The 20,560-nt window shown below is 35.8% G+C and overlaps 1 protein-coding gene across 2 annotated transcripts in view; it reads right to left on the reverse strand.

Annotated features, from left to right (window-relative positions):
- The window catches only part of UNC13C (unc-13 homolog C), a 599,404-nt gene extending 586,269 nt beyond the window's left edge, over positions 1-13,135 (reverse strand). The window contains exons 1-3 of one of the 2 annotated variants that reach the window (XM_044230120.1): positions 13,085-13,135; positions 4,040-4,160; positions 2,600-2,671 (exon numbers count right to left, since the gene is read on the reverse strand). The gene's annotated coding sequence lies outside the window, so the exon portion shown is untranslated. Of the gene's footprint in view, positions 1-2,599; positions 2,672-4,039; positions 4,161-7,404; positions 7,490-13,084 lie in introns of those variants that run through there. The other variant, XM_044230119.1, reaches the window with a different exon arrangement.
- Positions 13,136-20,560: the final 7,425 nt, after the last annotated feature.

Raw genomic sequence — 20,560 nt, forward strand, 5'->3', positions numbered from 1 at the left:
CATGAACTCATTTGGAAAACATAAATACACTCTCTGAAGTATGTGCACACCCTTACTAAACTGCATTACATGTACTAAGCCCGCATCTGGAGGTAATATAATCCCCCATTTTTGCATGTTTTCCCTAATGAAATTTATCAAAGTACCTGATATTTAATAGCTGTTTAATTAATTTTCATTGGAAATAAAAGTGATGAATAAACTAATTTATTATCATTAACCTGTTCAACCATAAACAGAAGCCAACCTAAATGTTAGTAGTTTGGAAAAGGAAAGGAGTTATCCTGTTCTTAATATAAATTTAATACTTTCCTAGATGAAGTCATTATCACACATTCTGAAAGAATAAGGTCCAAATTTGGAAGATATTATTGTATTTCTAAAAGAACTGTCTATACAATTAAGTTTTTCAGTCTATACAATTAAGTTTTTCAGTTGATACTAACTGGTACATTGATTAGATGTCCACATATCTAATTAATGAAATCTAAAGATCTCTATATCTTTAGTGTCTCAATAAAAATCTGTTCACAAAGTAGTTTTCATAGATGATTAGGTGATGCTAGCTCATTTTGCTCAGTTTTATTACTTCTGACCTATCCAAAAATTCATTCCAATGCCAAGAGTACATCCTTAAAAGTAATATAATGGATTAGTAATTAGTCACCACATCAAACTGATTTCTAACTGACCAATAAGCATATGGAATTTGTTCTACAGCATTAATTATCAGAAAAATCCAAATTAAAAAACAAAATGAGATACCATTTTACACAGACAAAAATATCTCAAATTTAAAAAGACCAAAATAAATGCTTTTATCACCTCAGGCTACTGCAATTCCACTAAAGTCTTCCAAAGCACAGAGGACACCTATGGTCTCTACTTCCTCATGAGTCCATTCTTCTTCAACTTCTTTTTATCTGGTTCCAGCCCCAGAATGCTACTAAAATTCCTCTTCTATTGGGCATGAATAAAGTTTGTACAAAACGCAAATCTTCCACAACTATCTTCTGCACCTGAAGCCATTAACCGCTTAGCTTTTCTTTAAATCATTCTATACACATACATGACATCAAGGTCTACCAGAGTCTCTCTCTGGACGCAGCTACTTGCACCAGAGTCATCATGTGATAAGAATTAGGTCAATCAGGGCCTCTCTTGGGAATCAAGAGTTGGAACATGGGGTTTGTCAGCTCTTTTCAGTCATTTGAACAAGGAAGTGACATAGAGTTGTGACTTGAGGTATCAACATTTGAACTTTGTAAAAAATGCGCAGTGAAGACTTGTTGTCAAGAAAACAAAAGCATGCAATAATGAGAGACTATATGTCCACAGAAGGAGGAAATGCCTTTGTTTCTGACTCTTCTCTAGGCCTAGGTCCGGGGCCATTATGAGTTTTGTCTAAGGTATGAGGAGATACCAGTTTCAGTAAGTGTTCTCCTTTACAAAGAAGCCCTAATGAGCTCCTTCACTGCCTTCTTTTTCTCTTTTCAGATTTTTATCCCTTTTTCTTCTACAAAATTAATACATCTGCATTTAGCTTCTCCTCTTTGTATTAATTCCTAGTCGTGTGTTGGCCAGTTTGATCTGAATGACTATTAACATCTCAAACTGAATATTCTTCAACTCTTCTTCATCCATAACCTATATTATCTGCATTTCTGATACAGTACTAATTAACAAAATCAACATTCTCCTTCTTATACAGATTGGAACTTCAGAACCTTTAATTCCTCTCTTTTATTGCCCCAAACTTCTAGCCAGTTCTAAATCTTATGGTCCTTCACTTTATAATTTCTATCATTCCCCATACCTCCTTTCCACATGCCAGAGCCAGCATCTTGGCAGACCCTCATCCGTGTTCACTTTAGGTCAGTATCTTCTTTTAGAAAACTCACAAAAACATAAGCATTTATTTGTAGGCCCTAATATATTCCAGTCATTAGAAAACATAAATTCACTTACTCCTCACCAGAGACTATTATACATGACTATTGATAGGACTTCCTACCTGTTCTCACCTCCCCAGTTGTGTATAACTCTAGATGCATCCTTGTTCTGTAGCTAAAGTGAGAATTTTAAATTTTAATAAATGTTATACAACATGGCAATAGACCAAAACGTACATGCTTTCATAATTAGTATCCTTGCCTCTTTCCACTTTAGAGTATTAGATGCAGCACAATTCTCTTCACACAAAGGAACTTCATTTGATTCTAACTCTCTGGTGAAAGTCAATTACTTATGCTTCAAAGCACGCAAGCAAAATGGGTGTGGCACTTATAACTAAAATTAAAATCAGTTTCTTGCTAAACAGACCTGCAATTTCCTTTTTTCTGTATCACACGGTACTTTTGAGAAAAGCTGTAAAGAACTTATTTCAAAATTCAAAGAGAAGCACATGTTTTAGCTTTTTCAGCAAAGATAGAGCATGTTCCATATAATAATAGATAATACATGCCACCAATAAAGAGCTCAAAATATCAAGGCAGTTCTTTAAAAATGTCTTAAACTTTTTATTATGGATTACTAAATTATGCATGTCAAGTCTCTTCAGTTTAAAACTAAAACATACTTAGCATCAACCAGGTCTTACCTCAAACAGCAGCTGGGAATAAATAATCACAATGAAAGCAGTTGGTAACTTGATCTACGGCAAGTCTAGATGCTGGTGTAAATTGAAATAAGAAAATAGAAAGAAATTAAAGAAATTAAAAAGGCAATACAAAAATACATCTCTAATAACCACAGGAGTTAAAATATACAATGTCTATCTATCCAAATTCAAGTGTTCCAAAGCCCCCCTCTCACAAAGGAAAGTAAGTCCTTCCGCCCTCCCACAAAACCACCACCAAACCACAGGTGTTGGTACCTGTGCTTGTCTGCTCCCCCTGACTCAGTCCATATCCTTCATTTAGGTTTTTTTTTTTTTTTTATGTCTTCATTTAGGTTTTGATGACAACTAGAAAGCAATGACCTAGAAGAATGCTGTGTGAAATTAGACTATTTTTTATACCCAGGAACCACAATGTCTTATTTTTTAAAAAACATTTTAGAAATATAAATGAGAAAAACAACAAAAAATAATCAGTGAGAAAAACCTTCTGAGTAAACTTCTATGCCTTCAGCGAAAGAAGGACATTTAAAAAGGTATCCCAGAGAACATATACTCTCTGTATACCTTTGAAATTAAAATCAATGTAACGTCAGTCATAATATTTGCACTCCAGCCTCCCATCTGAATCTACTTTCAGAACTAATGAAAAGATAAGCACAGCAGAATTGTGAGGGCACCACAGAGATACCCCTTCAGGACTAAATCACTCATTCTTTCAACTGCCAAGAGTGTTGTGTTCATTGCCAAAGGCATGTGATTAAGTCACTCTTGGAAAATGGCCCATGGCCAAGGGTTTATTGCCTCTCCTCTAGGGTAACCCATAGCCAATGACTAATCGATATGAGTGTTCAGATACCTACCCCCTATGCTGTATTGCATGGGCCAGCCCAGCATCAGAGATTCCTGCAGGATTAGCTAAAGCTTCCATCACAAATCTGTTACAGTTCAGCTTTTCCCTCTACCAAATTCAAAAGGACTTATCTAGTCTTTCATAGTTTATTTCCCAGGGAAGCTGATGAATGAAAGTTGGTACCAAGGAAGCACTATGGAAGTGATTCTAAACTGACATATTTTATTTGGATTTTTCTCTGTTGGGACTGGCAATGAGAACCTAATTACTAATGCTATATGCAAAACTGATCGCCTGTGGTATACTGAAGCAATGCAATTGTTAAAATATTTACCATTGGTGGACTGAGGTGTGATATCAGTAGAAGGAAATGAACTCATGTGTGCAATATCTCAGGGTATTTGAGAGGCTGAGAAGAGGAGGCAGTTATCACTATGGAATAGAATAGCAGTTGGGGCCTCCGGATGCAGTGAAGAAAGATAATCAAAGACTAAATGTGATTAGTCACCAATTTAAGGCTAAGTATAAATGCAACGGATGTTCATGTCACCAGATAAATAAATTCTTACCTCTTACAGCAGATGCAGAAAAAGCTGAGCACCAGACTCAGGAATAAATCATAAGAGTGGCAGAGCTCCAGAGAAGTTTTGATTCTCAACCAAGGCAGGTTGGCTATTTCAAGGTCAGGGCCTTAATTGGGGAAAAAAATAAATAATGGGACTGTGAGTCATGAGATGGGGACATCTGGGTTAATTCACTAGAAACTCCTGAATCTTCATATTCCCCTGAACGTTCTGAGACTGCAAAAGTGGCCCATGAGCAGCTAGTATTCCATCCTTGCTTGAACACAAGGCAGAGGACTCTTAACTTGCAGGAAATCTGTGCATTCTTTCCAAAGACCTACCACAAACACTTCCATGAGCTTTCAGATCAATAATTAGGGTAAAGCCATGACATAATCCAGCTGAGTAAATGTGGGGTCTGCCAAGAGAGGAAAGAGATTACATGTTGAAGAAACTGTAGGACCTCACCAATATATATGCACTCATATGCACTCACAGGAATTGAGACAGTACTTATCAGCTGGAATCTGTCAGTCCTGGATCAATGGGGAGGTAGAGGAAGTTACATAGGGAAGAATGTATTGCTATGGAAGAATCCTCCTACGATACTGAATTCCTCGCCTGGCAGGGACTATAGAAGACAGTATAACACAGAATTAGAGTGGTTCTTGTAAACTTGGAAAAAAATTATAGTCTGCACTAAGTAGAAATAATATGGCAAACAGTAGAGAGAGGGATCATAGTCTCAGAGAAAGGGATGTTCTAGAGTGTCTATACTGCATAGAGCCAAAAAACCCATCAGCCCAATGTTCCATGGGAGGACATGTCATTTAATAGTGTCTCAGTGGAATCATTGAACATCTCAGCAGTGGCTACCCTCTATAGGCTAGTAATGTTACAGAACTAGGCTCTTATAACAATATCATTGACAAGATCATAGAATAAATGAATTAGGGAGTAGCATTTAACTATCAGAAACATAATCGGTACAATTATCATAATAAGCTGCAATGTTGGAATGACAGCCATGAGGCAACCTAGAGCTAAAGAATGGTTAGAATGCAGTTCCTAGAGGTAAAAATAGATGCACACTCCTCCACAGATAATGTTTAATATAGAAAAGCCAAAGAAACCATGGCTAGATCATCAGGAGATTGAGGGCAGCCTTGACAATAAAAAGATAATTTCCTACCCAGTTTCTGGACCTGAGTCAATACTCAAATCCAGAACCTACTGAATAAAGGAGAGGCCAGGTCCCAACAAGGTTTGGATCTCAGTACATCATAACAAATGGCTATGGTAATGATTCCTATAGACCTTCACCAAGGGACCTACTTATATAACCATATTCTAGGGGAGAGACTATCCAAACATTCTGAGGCTTGTGAGACATAAGTCTGAGTTGACACTACTTCGTGACTTGAACACCATTATAACATTCTTTTAGGGTAGGGGCATATGAGAACAGATACCAAATGTAGTCCTAGCTCAGATACAACTCTCAATGATCCAGTGAGTCTGTGGACTCACCCACCAATAATTTCTTCAGTCTTTAAACGTATAATTGGAATGAATATATGTGGTAGTTGGCAGAACCTCCACATTGATTCCTTGGCCTGTGGGATAGGAGATATCATAGTGGAGAAGGCCAAGAAAGTAAATAAAAAGCATTATCACACTCTGGGGAATGCAGAGATCAGTACTACACATAAAGATTTAAGTGAGGCAGGGTCGTGGTCTCCATCATATTCATATTTAATTCATCTCCTTTAGTTTACCAGATGTGCCCCTACAAAAGCCAAATAGATACTAGAAGATGAAAGTGGACTACCATAAATTCAATGAGGTAGTCATCCCAATTGAAGTTGGTTCACAGATGTGATATCTTTGCTAGAACAGATTAATGTAACCTTAGATACATGGTACATGGTCATGAAACTTGAAAATTTACACTTTCCTATATTTAAAAGGAAACTAGCTTAGAAACAAATCACATTCAAGAGGGGCAGACAAGAATATACAGCCTTGTCCTGGAACTATGTTAATTCTCCCACTGGGACCTAGACCATCTGAGTATTCAGAAGAACATTTGACCACTACATTGATATCCTGCTAATTGGATCAGGAGTTAAAACTGGCAAGAAGGTGAATAAGAAGATGTTAATAAGACATATGAGCTACAGAGAAAAATTAATCTTATGATGATTCAGAATTCCACAACAGTGTAGCTTTTCAGAAAGTGGTCTAGAGCATGCCAGGTTATCCTCTCCAAAATAAAAATAAATAAATAAACCATTGCCTCAAAAATGTAGTAGCCTCTGTGGATTCTGGAAAAAATATAAACCATACTTGGGAATATGCCTGTAGTCCATATACTGGTAATATAAGAGGCTGTCATGTTTCATACCTTGTGGACAGAGACATGTGTGGTAAAAATAAATAAGATAAAATAAAGTAAAATAAAATAAAATAAAAATTTTTTAAATTTACTTTGTGGAATTATGGTCAGACTCGATAGAAGAATCACAATATTGACTCCCTGATTCTGGAGAAAGTTCATGATATCTGCAGTGGAGACCTATTACTATTCAGAAAGATATTTCCCAATCTGCAATTGGGCTCAAATACATGCAGAGCCTTTGAATATGTGGCATTAACTGACCATGTTACCAGAACTACTCATTGTGAGTTTGGTTCTCTTTGACTCACCACATCCTGGAATTGGATGGGCCCAATAGCAATTCACTGTAAAATGGAAATGGTATACCTGGCATTCTCAGGCATTAACAGTGCCACAGGACACAAGTAACCTGAACAAATATGCAGTAGAGATGGTTGTCATCCACTATTATTGTACCAATGCCTCTTCCTCAGAGTATGTGTGTGTGTAGGTGTATGTGTGTATGTATGTGCACATGTGTACAAGCACATGAACACATACACACATATCCTTATTGGAAGATATCCCATGGGGCGCCTGGGTGGCTCAGTGGGTTAAAGTCTCTGCCTTCAACTCAAGTCATGACCCCAGGGTGCTGGGATCAAGCTCCATGTTGGCCTCTCTGCTCACAGGGGGCCTGTTTCCACCTCTCTCTCTGCCTAACTCTCTGCCTACTTGTCATCTCTGTCAAATAAATAAATAAAATCTTTAAAAAAAAAAAAAGGAAGACATCGCATAAGGGCAACTAGGGGAAGAAGAAAACAATCTGAGCTTAGGGTAGGGATGTGTTGTCTCTGCATGTGGGAGGGAGGGTTCAATATGTGGGAAGTCCATGAAAATGGAATACTGCTACACAGCCCACTTTAACATGGCACTGAGTGATAGCAGTGAAGGGAAATCCTCCCAATGGGCAGAATTTGTGGTAGGTTACCTGATCATCCACTTTGTGTGGAAAGAGAAGTGGCCCATGGTAAGAATATAAGCAGACTCATGAGCAATGGTGAATATCACTTGGATAATTTCTCAGGAGCCTATAAAAAGAAAAATTGGAATATCAAAGTAAAAAAGCCAGGAAAGAAACATGCAGATAGATTTAAAGAAAAAGCACAAAATGTGAAAACTTTTGTACATTGATGCCCTCCAGAGAGCCTCTGCCATAAAAGAAGCAATAAATAACCAAGTAAACAGAATGATTTTGCCAAATGTGGCTGAGATGGAGATAATGCACAGACTCAACAGTATGGGTTGTTATTCACTTATTCACCAAGGCTGATCTAAGTACTCCTGCTGCTGAATGTTCAACGTGCCAACAACAGAGAACAATGCCAAGCACCTGATACAATTTTCAAGATCAACTAGCAACTTGGTAATAATTGATTACATTGAATGTCTATTCTCTAAAGGACAATGTTTCATTTTAACTGAAATCAACACAATCCCAGATATTAATTTGCCCTTCCCATCCACACAATTTCATCATGGACCAAGAAGATATGCAGCAAGTGGGCTCATGACTATGCATCTCACTGGTCCTATGACGACATCAAAGTCCAGAAGCTTCTAGGCTGATACAACATTAAAATGGCCTTTGAAGAAATATTTGAACTGCCATCTTAGAAATGATATCTTAGAAAGTATGATGGGACACCATACCTCAGAAAGTAGTATACATTTTAGATCCATGATCATCCCATGGTATTTTGTCCCCAGTAGATAGAATACATGTGTCTGGGAACTGTGTAGTTGTCCTACTTATTATCACTTTCAATTTCCCACTTGGAGTATCCGTACTTCCTGTTCCTAAAATTTTATTTTCTGTGAATACAGAGCACCTGGTTCCCAGAGGAAGACTGCTTCTATGAGGACACAGTGAAAGTGCCATGAAATCTTAAAATATGGTTACCATCTGGTCATTTTATCTCATGGCAGGAAGAGCTAACTCTGATCATTAGGAGAGTGTAGGACTGAAATTACACTATGGGGATAAGGAAGAACATGTATGGCACCCAGATAAGCCACTAAGGAAATTCTTCTTTACTCCCTGCCCAATTTGAAGGTAAATGGATAAGCATGGCAAAATGACAAAGGGCTCAGACCCTTTAGGGATCATAATCTGAGTCACCCTACCAGTTAGACCACCTAGACTAGATAAACAGAGGTGCTAGCTATGGGAAGATGATATCCATAATGGAAGGTACGTAAGAGAGATAATGTGTTGTGATCTTGAGAGTAGCTATAAATAAAAGCGCTCTAGTTATTCCAATCACCTTCACATAAGTTTCTCCATGAAAAGAAATAAGCCAACTCTTCCAGGTGGTGTTAACTTGCCATATGAAGCAAGTGGACTTGAATGACACATAGAGCAGACTATAATGGATACCAGCACATGATACCTTCAGGACCAAGCTACCAAGCCTCCTGAGGCAACTTCTGGGAATGACCATCAACCACAGGGAATATTTGTGAAATACCAGTTCACAGCCTTTCCATACTGTCCCTGAAAATGCTCTAGTTTTGACCTTTAGCTTAAGTGATTCAACATCTACAAAATATATTATTTTTATTTTCACAATGCATCATAAGTAGCAGAGATAGCTAATGGGTAACAGAGTAATTATAGTAGCTACCATTTAGTATTTGCCAGCTCTTTGTCCCAGCACTATGCTGAATATTTTTTTTAATTACCTAATTTAATCATGACAACAATCATCCAAAAAAATGGATTATACTATCCCATCCTAGTTAGGAGAGAACTATGGCACAATTTAGTACCATTCTTAACACTGTAATTCCAGGAAGTGCCTACATTTTGAATGCAGGATATGAAACACCAAAGCCTTCACCTTATGTCACTACATCATACACACAATCTGCAAAATATAAAAAGTACATGCTTATATTAGAAGAAAAATAATTTGAATTTAAACTGCCAGAATATCCACTTAAATATGTTACTGGATATACTAAATATAAATATAATAAACATTCTTTTGAAAAGGCCCTATGTAGGTGTATTGTACTGAACTTAGAAATTATTCTTCAGGTAGCTGTTTTGCTAATACAAAGAAACACAGAGAGCCAAGCAAACTGAAGAAATACAGCTATATGTTCTAATCAAACAAACAAAAATGATAAAAGCTCAGAAAAAGATCTTGATGAAATATAGAGAAGTAATCTACTTGATAAAGGATTCAAGACACAGTAATAAAAAAAAAATGCTTGCCAAACTAGGGAACAGAATGGATAAACACAGTAAAAACTTCAACAAAGACATACAAAATACAAGAAAGTACCAAACAGAATTCACAGAGCTGAAGAATAATGACTATACTGAAAACACACTAGAAGGGTTCTACAGTAGATTAGAGGAAGGAGAAGAAAAGATAAGACAGCTCAAAGATGGCACAGTGGAACTCACACAATCAGATCAGAAAAACAACAACAACAACAACAAAAGAATAAAAAAAAGTGAAGATAGCTTAAGAAACATAAAACATCAAATAGACTAATATTCTCATTATATGACTCCCAGAGGAAGACAGAGCAAAAGGGATAGAAATTTTATTTGAAGAAATAATTGGCTGAAAACATCCCTAACCTGGGGAAGAAAATAAGACATCCAGATCCAGGAAGCCCAGAGAGTTGCAAATAAGAGAAAACAGAGACACACTACATTACACATTATAATTAACATGTCAAGAGTTAAAGACAAGGAGAAATTATTTAAAAAACAAGAGGGGGAAAAATTTTTGTTATATATGAAGAAAACCCCAAAAGACCATCAGCAGAATTTTCAGCAGAAACTTTGCAGGCTAGAAGAGAGAAGCACAATAAATGTAAAGGGCTAAAAGGGGTAAGGGGAAAGAAAAAAGAGCCCTGCCAACTAAGAATACTCTAATCAGCAAGACTATCATTCAAAATTAAAAGGAAAACAGTTTCCGAGACAAACAAAAGCTAAAGGAATTTATTACATGAAACTGGCCTTAATAGAAGTGCTGAAGTCTTCTTGAAGCTTAAGAAGTGGCACTAATTAATGACAAGAAAACATAGAAAAGTAAAAATCTCACCCGTAAAGATAAATTGATAGTAAAGGTAGCGAACTAATCATTTATAAAGCTAGCATGAAGATTCAAAGATAAAAGTAATACAATTAACTAAAGCAACAAAAATTATTTAAGGGATACACAAAATAAAAGACATTGAATGTGACATCAAAAACATAAGCTGCGGGAAGGGGATTAAAAGTGGAGAGTTTGGAATAAGTTCAAACTCAAGCTGCAATCAACTTAAAATCAACTGTTATACATATAGGATGTTGTATTTGAACCTCAAGGTAACCACAAGGCAAAAACCTATAGTAGGTTCACAACAGAAAATGAGAAAAGAATCTAAACTAACACTAAAGAAAATCATCAAACTTTAAGAGAAGAAAAAAGGAACAGAGGTAAACTACAAAAAGCCAGAAAACAATACAACAACAATAAGTACAACCTATCAACTATTACTTTCAATGTAAATGAACTGAAGTCTCCAATCAAAAGACACAGAATAGCTGAAAAGATTTTTTTTAAGTTCATTTATATGCTATCTATAGAGACTCACATACTGACTGAAAGTGAAGGAATAGAAAAAGATATTCCATGCCAATAGAAATTAAAAGAAATGTGATGTAGCTATACTCACATTAGACAAAATAGTATTTAAAACAAAGATTGTAGTAAGAGACAAAGATGGACATTGGGCATTACATAATTATACAAAAGTCAAACCAACAAGAAGATGCAACATTTGTAAATATATATGGCATAAAAACACCTAACATAAAACATGCAACATAAAAACACCTAAGTATATAAAGCAAATATCAACAAATATCTCTAAAGAGAGAAAATAACAGCAATACAATAACAGCAGGGGATTTTAACACCCCACTCACATCAATGGATAGATTATCCAGACAAAAAATCAATAAAGAAATATCAGCCTTAACACATTAGACAAGGTACATGTAATAGATAGTGTACAGAAGATTTCCTCCAAAAGCAGCAGAATACATGTTCTTCTCAAATGCCCATGAAATATTCTCTAGGATAGATCACATATTAAGCACAAAACAAGTTTCAATAAATTTAAAGAAGACTGAAATCATACCAAGCATGTTTCCTGGCCATAAAGGTATGAAGTTTGGAATCAATTACAGGAAGAAAACTCGAAATATCACAAATATGTGGATGTTAAACAACATGCTATTGAACAACCCATTGAGTCAATAAAGAAATCAAAGGAAAAATTGTTAACAATATCTAGAGACAAATTAAAATGGAAATAAAACATACCAAAATCTACAGAATGCAACAAAAAATGGTCTAAGAGGGAAGTTCATAACAATACAGGCCTACTTGAAAGAATGAAAGAAAGAAAGAGAGAAAAAAAAGATCTCAAACAGTCTAACTTTTCACCTAGGGAACTAGAAAAAAAAGAACCAAAAAAAAAAAAAAACCATAATTAGTAGAAGGAAATAGTTAATGAAGAACAAGGTAGAAATAAATAAAATAAAATAAAATAAAATAAAATAGAAAAGATCCATAAAACTAAGAATTGGTTCTTCAAAAAGATAAAATTGACAAACCTTTAGTCTCACCAAGAAAAAAAAAAAAAAAAAAGAGAGAGAGAAAGGGCTCAAAAAAAAAGCAGAAATGAAAGAGAAGTTACAAATGATACCACAGAAATGCAAAGGATCATTTAAGAGACAATCAATAATTATATGCCAAAAAATTGGACATCCTAGAAGAAATACATACATTCTTATAATCATATAATATTCTAAGACAATCAGGAAGAAATAAAAAGTTTAAATAGACCAATACTAGTAAGGAGACTGAATTCTACTGAACACTTAAATATCTATCCTTCTCAAAATTCCAAAAAATTGGAGGGAACACAGTCAAACTCATTTTATAAGGCCAGCACTACTCTAATATCAAAAGCAGACAAGATACGGTCCACATATATAATGGAGAGAGTCAAGTATCATGGTTTCACTTACTTGTGGAGCATAAGGAATAACATGGAAGACATTGGGAGATGGAGAGGAGAGCACTGAGCAGGAAGCCCAACATGGGCCTTGATCCCAGGACCCTGGGAACATGACCCAAGCCAAAGGCAGATACCTAATGGGCCACCCAGGTGCCCTTCTACTATGTCCTTTATAATAGATATGAATAAAGCAGCTGAAGCTTGAATTGTGTCACCAGTTTTTTGGCCAGGAAAGAGTAAGACAGTACCCTACACTCCTGTTCTACACTGGACCTTCCTAATGATTTGCTGCATTCTCTTGAAAGTATTATAGTTGTTTATTCTTTATTTATGGTCTCTGTTTCATAGATGATATTGTGGATATGTGGGATAATTATCTGCATGTTTGGAATAATCTAAAGAGTTCCAAATAAGTAAGGATATGAGACACAAAACAGGTGTGTTTTAATAGGGAGAAGAATCTACACACACACACACACACACACACACACACACAGAGACACACACACACTTCAGGATGGTAAACTGGGTTAAGGTGAGGAACCAAATATTCATAGTAGTCATGGCTTATTTACCTTTTGGGCAAGTTGGCCTATTCTCCCTTTATGAGTTCTCCCATATTGACGTAATCTGTACCTCATTATCCTGCTTAGGGATAGTAGACAAGATCACTGAAAGAAATGGGAATATAATCTTAGACTTTTCAGCCCAGTTCTTCCTCTGATATCCATATTATGACAGTGCCAAAGAGCTCTGCCTCGACTGAGATGCAGGGCTATGGCCCTGTTACATTTCAGCACCTAGGACAGGTCTCTTTAACCATGGAAGACAAAATGACCACCTTGTCCATTTTTTTTTTAAAAAAACTCAATTATGAATCAGTATAAGCAAGTTTACATTCAAAAAATAGGTAACTCAATGGAGTGATACTTACTTTTCAAAAATAGTTAGCAACTTTTCCAGAAAATAAAAAGCCAGTTCTCTAGAGAATTTAACATTGATATTACCTTGCTGATATTTTGGAAACACAGATGGTGTATAAATTAAGAAATACCTGAACACATAATCAGAAATAATCTTCCCTCTGGTTTTTATTTGGCTGTATTTGTAATAGTAAAGAAAAAAAACAACAACAAACAAACAGTTTCTACATGGCATAGTAAGTGAAACACAAGATCCTATATTAGCCAAAGAAGAAACCTATTGATTTAATGGCATAAGGAATTACAGTTGTTTTTTTTTTAAAGATTTTGTTTATTTGACAGAGATCACAAGTAGGCAGAGAGGCAGACAGAGAGATGGGGGAAGAAGGCTCCCTGCTGAGCAGAGAGTCTGATGCGGGGCTTGATCCCAGGCTTGATCCCAGGACCCTGGGGTCATGACCTGAGCTGAAGGCAGAGGCTTAACCCACAGAGCCACCCAGGCACCCCTAGGAATTACAGTTTTAATTTAAGGCCTTTGTCTTGCCTTGATGTCTTTAGGAATTGTTTGGACTAGTGTTTTGTTTCTTTGTTTTTTGTTTTTGTTTTGTTTGTTTTTTCTATTTTTATCTCTGAATTTTCTATGAGGCTGTTACTTCAGACAGAAACCAAGAGAGATGGCTTAATATTTTTTTTTAACAATTAAGCAATACTTATTCATCAGAATTTGTTAACAATTTTCCAAGATTGTAATTGAGGTTACATAACCTTGCCTTCATTGATAAATGCAAATTGAGTCACAGTGTTCAGGTGAGAAATATCTGATCATAATTTAGAAGGGATGTATTTATTTAACACCCAGAATATTGAACCATATGCTTACATTAGAGAAACAGCTCAATGTACTCTGTAAGGTTCTCATTTACACCAAGTGTGTTATGTTTCTATGTCTCCCCTCCCCAATAAGGCTGTAAGTCTCACCTTTGAAAGACAGTCCTGCATAACCCTGTTACCTCCACAGTGATCTACACAGAATAGGTTACTGGTGAAGTTGAAATGAAAAATATATTCAGGAGGAATCTAACTCACTATACATTTGAATTTCAATTAAAAAAACTTTAAAAAAATATTGAGAGTATGAATTTATCAATATTTTCTTCATTCACCCAATAATATTTATTGAGCACGAGGTAGGTGACTTATACTAGGTTTAGGGGATACTATAGTTTCTTCTCTCTGTAAGATCAATAGAAATGGAGAAAGTTATTTAAGCAAGCAATTTCAATAAATAATAGTATTTTCCTTCCAATTATTTCCATCAAAAAGCGACTCCTTGCTGCATACCCTGTAAAATTCAGACCTATCAAGAGCCCTGCTTCTCACTATAAATTCTCTGTTCTCTCAAGACATGTCTTTACCTCTTTGCTTGAAGAGAATGTACTTTCACTTCCTCTTCCCCAGACCATCACTGTTTCAGTGTGGAACATCCTAATTCACTGCTCCCATTTATAGCTCATATTTAGCCCACATTCACTACTTTGGCAGTCCCCCTTAATCCACTTCTTATATAACAATTTGTATTCAACTTTCCCTCTCTCAATAGATGTAAGAGCTTTTGATGGCAAGTGTCCTTTTTAATTCATTTCCTCATTCTTCCTATAGGGTCTAGCCAAGTCCCCAAAAGCTTCTTAGATATCAACAAAAACAGCTTTCTGATCTCCACTCACAACTTTATGTCCTTTTGCCCCACAAGGATTCCCTCTGACCGGAATATTCTCTCTGACCAATAATCATAGTCTCTACCACCCCATCTTCTTTAAAATATCAATAAAAACTCTTTTAGGCATTATGTTTTGTTATTAATGATGTCCAACACAGGTATTTGTTGCATTGTATCCATCAGAATCATTTTAATTCACCAGGTCTTTTTTTTTTTTTCTCTTCAACTAATATATGTAAGTATTCCACCAGTTTGCAGTGATAATAATGGCACATGTCTTGCTCTCACAGAAGTCATAATCCAGTAAACAACAGAAAAGAAGAGGTACAGACGTTACCAGTTAAGACCAGACAAGACAATGAGGGAGACAAACGTCAAGAAAGCCAAACCTTTTAGCCTCTGCACAGGCAACGACATATTAAAGCCCCACAGACACATCTTGTCTAAAACTGAACTTGCTTCACCTCTGCAAAAGTTGCTTACAGCTCTGTAACTAACCCAGAAGGAATCCCCTAGACTCCAAATGTTTTATAGCTCATCTAATTAGGACAAAAGCAGCAGTTCAAGAAACAGGATATATACCTCCCAGTCAGAATGGTACAGGAGCTGTCCCTCAGGCTGCCTAAGGCATACAGCAAGAACAGAAAATATAAACACAGTCATTCTGGCATGCTGGGATTTCTGAAACATGAATTTTGCAGACATGTTTCAAATCCAAACTTAATTTTCTCCTATGTTTGTGACACTTTGGCCCTAACTTTTGTATCCATTTGCTAAGGTTTCAGGACTCTCAGACAAATTTCAGTAGTGATAGTGATCTAGACAAAATATTATTATTATAAACCTGCTAATATTTAGAAGTATTAAAAAGGTACTGCTTTCATGCATAGAGCTGATATTCAAGTTTCCCTCCAGTAGAATTCTGGCTTTGAATTGCTTTCTGGGAAAAAAAGATGGATTTTGCATAACATTAATTCCTTTTCCATTCCTCTTTAGACCAACTGTTTCCTCTTACAGTATGACATGTTGGGAACCAGTCTGTGATCTTGATATGGAATATTTTCCTTAACACTAATAATCAATCTATGTAAGAGTTAACTTACTTTCCAAAGGTTATTTCTACTATGTCTCAAAACAAATTAGCATTCTAATTACCCAGCCACCTCTCATCATTAACATTGTGTTATTTAACTAAATATGAAATACCTACTTATCTAAAATATCTACTTACCAAATAATTAGAAAATATTAAATAAAGACCAATTATGCTAAACATAACTTAATATTTTATAACATGAAAAGTGCTAAGGGGAAGCCTTGGAAATCTTCCAAGCTGTCATAATGAATATATATCAGTGTACAGTATTACAGACATAAGATGACATCTTAATCTTTAAGTAGTATCGTCACCTACAAATATCTATTTATTCCATTTATTCTTGTTCCAAAGTATGGAATTATACCCTACACTCCTGAACAGGAGTAGGGTAAAACTAATTGGGCAACCAGATAAAATCAGGAAGAAGTAAAAATCTTCCTGATTTTTTATGGATCTGGCATAAACTAATTATGTCCACTAATGTTTTAATTCTTCATAAATAAAAGTTTACAGTATCTCTCCATGAGATTTTAAATTGCTTGGTTTTTTCATTCATTAATATTTACAGACATATAGTAACAAATTTCTTTGCATAAAAATGTAAACAGGCTTTACTTTTTGGTCCATTTCCAAGTGGTATTAAGTAGTACTGTAAATTATCTTCTACGAGTTTTAGATAACCAAACTAAAAGGTTGAGTTCACGATAAAAATGGAGACAATTTGTGGATTAACTGAGAAATAGTTGAAAAACAGCCACCCAGAAACTATAACTACTATGACATGTAGCTTCTTGGTGCTCCTATAATTTCTTTAAAACCCTATCTAGAGCTTTATAATTCTAATTTGACATTTGAAATTTGTTTCACATTTTGTGAACTTTTTCAAATTTTCCTCATTCTAAGAAACATCTTCATTCTCACAGAAGGAAGCTCTGTATTCCAAACACAGCAATCAGCAAACAGTATCTTTTAGTATCTTTCAAACATTCAGCAAATAGTATCAGAAGCGCAGGCAACTGGAACCAACTAAGAGAAATTCATCAAGGCTTACAGTGTCAAGTACATTAAGAGAAAGTTAACAAGGAACATTGAAACTCACAAATAACACTTACAAAGTTAGGCTCAAGTTTTCTTTCAGTTGGTTCTAGAGTTCACCATACTTTTCCCCTAATAGGCAGCCTCTTTCCTTACCATCATTACTGAGAATTTAAAGATTTCAAGCTCAACCAAGGAACGAGGGCAGATTTTTGCTCAGGATCCCCATTCACTCTTTTTGGGGGAAATTTTCCTCCAAAATGAAATATTGCAAATAAAAGTACCTGTCTGTAATTAACCATATTGCCTCCAATGTCAGAATTAACAGATGTCCTAAGAATTCCTTTCAAAAACTAAAAAACACCTTTGGAAATTCTGTGGGTTTCATTCCACAATTGTGTCTATTGCTGAATTTTTGGAATCTAGAACACAAAGCAGGAACCAGGACGGTAAAAACCAATAAAGTGGACACAAGTTGGATGTGCTACAGTAGTAAGCAAGGAGCCACAGACCACATTCTAGATTATCAGGGAAGATTTAGATCAAAGGAAGGGAAGATATGGGACCCAGAGTTAACAAGGGAAGTATTATTACTAGAGACATCAAAGAGTGGGAAGATATACAACAGATCAAATTGACATGGATCTATAATGTGACACGGTTCTGACCTACGTGAAGTCTGGCAGGCATCTCCCCTGTTATTAATCATTCATCTCCTACCTTTCTTAAAGGTACATGTCTGCCTTTTAGTGTTTCTGTTCATGAGCTACATGAGCACTTGATCCTGACATCTGCTGTAGAGCTATCGAGGGCCTCCTGAAGAATGAGGATAAATCAGAGGTCACTGGTCATACTCTAATCTCTCTGTTTACTTCCAGAAGCATTTTGAAGTGGTAGACTCTTCACGAAATCTCTATCAGCTGTAATACTGAAAGTCATGAAGACTTAACTGCTTCGTAATTCTATGAAAACCATACATACGAATATTGGAATTTCAGGGCCTGGAATTTCATAAAAAATAGGTGTTCGAAGCTATTCCCATTTGTTCTAAATGTAGTTGCTAAGGTAATTATTATCTTAGGTCATAGTAGAGGCTTCTATTTTTCCTTCTGACATTTTTTCTTTTGGCTATTTCTTACTTTGTATACTAGTCTCTCTCCTTCCCTTTCTAGTCTCTCCTCTAATATCATTATAGAGTTCACATTAAATATAGAAATAAAGAGATTTACTGAGTGCCCACCTTCTATATGTAAAGTAGTGAGGAATATGAACATAACTACAATTAATGATAGCTAGTATTCTTTAAGCACTTTCTATGTTTTTATTTAATTCTCATAAAAACTCTTTGAAGCAATGCTCTTTATGGTGCCATTATTTCTGATTGAGGAGTTAAAACAGAAATTTTGAGTAACTTGCCAAAGTTTACTCAGATCATGTACTTGATTGGTTTATAGGATTGCTAAAACATTTTTTAACATTACATGAAATAATAAATGTCTAAATTATACGTTGAGACCAAAAGAGAAATCTCATAAGAAAGTATATGATGCGTTAGCAAATGAATTTTGCAAATATCTTGATACTATAGAATTGTATAAAATTTCAGTATTTGGGAACTGTGCATGGTCTGTTTAATCAGGTCAGAGACTCGGTAAGGAACCGAAAGAGAATAAAGCTGGAAAAGAAGTCTGGAATCTGGTTGTACAAGAGGTTTTATGTTTTGTTTCTTTCTTTCTTTTTTTCAAATCTAAGTAGTTTAGGATTTTATATACAATGTGGTATCCTTGAAAGTTCTTGAACAGAGAGTGACACATGCCATGATCAAGGCATTTTTTAGGACAATGACTCTGGCAATAGTTTGCAGAACAGATGCTCAGAGGAGAAGCTCATAAAGATAGAACAATTGTAAGATCGACGTAGTTTTTTACTCATAAAGACATAAGAACTTGAATTAAGGTAGAAGGAGGAAAGAAGACATGGCTAGGAATGATGTACCAAAGAGAAAACAAGATTGGTCATTGAATATAGGTCATGAGGAAGAACAAGGCAGTGCAAATGACTGAAGATTTGAGTCTGGGAGATAGGCAAGCAGGAAAAGAAGCGGTTTGGGGAAAACTGAGTTTGAATCTCATCGCTTTGGTGAGACATAGACTGCAAATCCCCTTAATGCAGTATTACAGGCCACTAAAGAAATTCAGTTCACCAGAACAAAGAGTAGACAGAGGATCAAAAGAATGCCCCTACTCAAGGCTAAATAGAGGGAAACAGCAACTGATGTATGCATTTATTATAACTTTTTGTATTTATTTATCAGGCTTTATTTATGTCTTATTTACTATTTACTATTTATTTATTTATTTGAGAGACAGTGATTACAAGTAGGCAGAGAGACAGACAAAGAGAGGGGGACACAGGCTCCCTGTGGAGAAGAGAACCCAATGCAAGGCTCAATCCCAGGACCCCGGGATCATGACCTTAGCTGAAGGCAGAGGCTTAACCCACTGAGCCACCCTTGTGCCCCTCTTATTTACTATTTAAAAAAAACAAACAAAAAGATGTTCTACACCTACTGTCCAGTAGTAACAGTGTGATAATTTATTGCGTATTTAGCACTATCTTCTAATCCTATCAGTTACTTTCCAAGAAGCAACCAGAATTAAATTCTTACATATCGGAAGTTAATCCACATATTTGGCCTCCTGTCAATCAACCTTTTTTGCAATTAAAAAGGAAATGAGAGAGCCCTGCAATCCCCTTCTAGCATGCTCTTAGAAGTGTGCCCATCCAAAAGGGAAGACAGCGGAAAGGAGAGACAACAAACTCACTCAAAAGACTGAGCATGCATACGCCCTCTGATTTTAAAAGCACTCAATAAAATTGTACTATGAATAACACTAATAAAGTGAGCAGATAAGTACCTGAATACTATTTGTTTCTGGTAACGAAATGACAGCACTTCACATCTATCAAAGTTGCAGCCAATATTTTATGACTCACAAATCTAAGGCTGTATATAAAATATGCAGTTTCATGGAATATGATTAAGCCAATACTTATCATTGCTCCATTACGTGAAGGAAAGCAAGTTGATAAATTCTGTAAGAATCCTAACAGGATTAACACTGCTTCTTCAGCTTGTCAGGCAGGAGTTGAGATTTACAAGCCTCTACCCTTGAAGGAAGCAAACTAGAATCAAGTAATTCTGTAGCTACCTGTCAAACACAGTCTGCTCCATGCAGTCTGCATTATGTCGATTTTATAGAATTTCTGAGTCTGA

The sequence above is a fragment of the Neovison vison genome, chromosome 13, assembly GCF_020171115.1.
Source record: "Neovison vison isolate M4711 chromosome 13, ASM_NN_V1, whole genome shotgun sequence".
NCBI classification, from domain to species: domain Eukaryota; kingdom Metazoa; phylum Chordata; class Mammalia; order Carnivora; family Mustelidae; genus Neogale; species Neogale vison.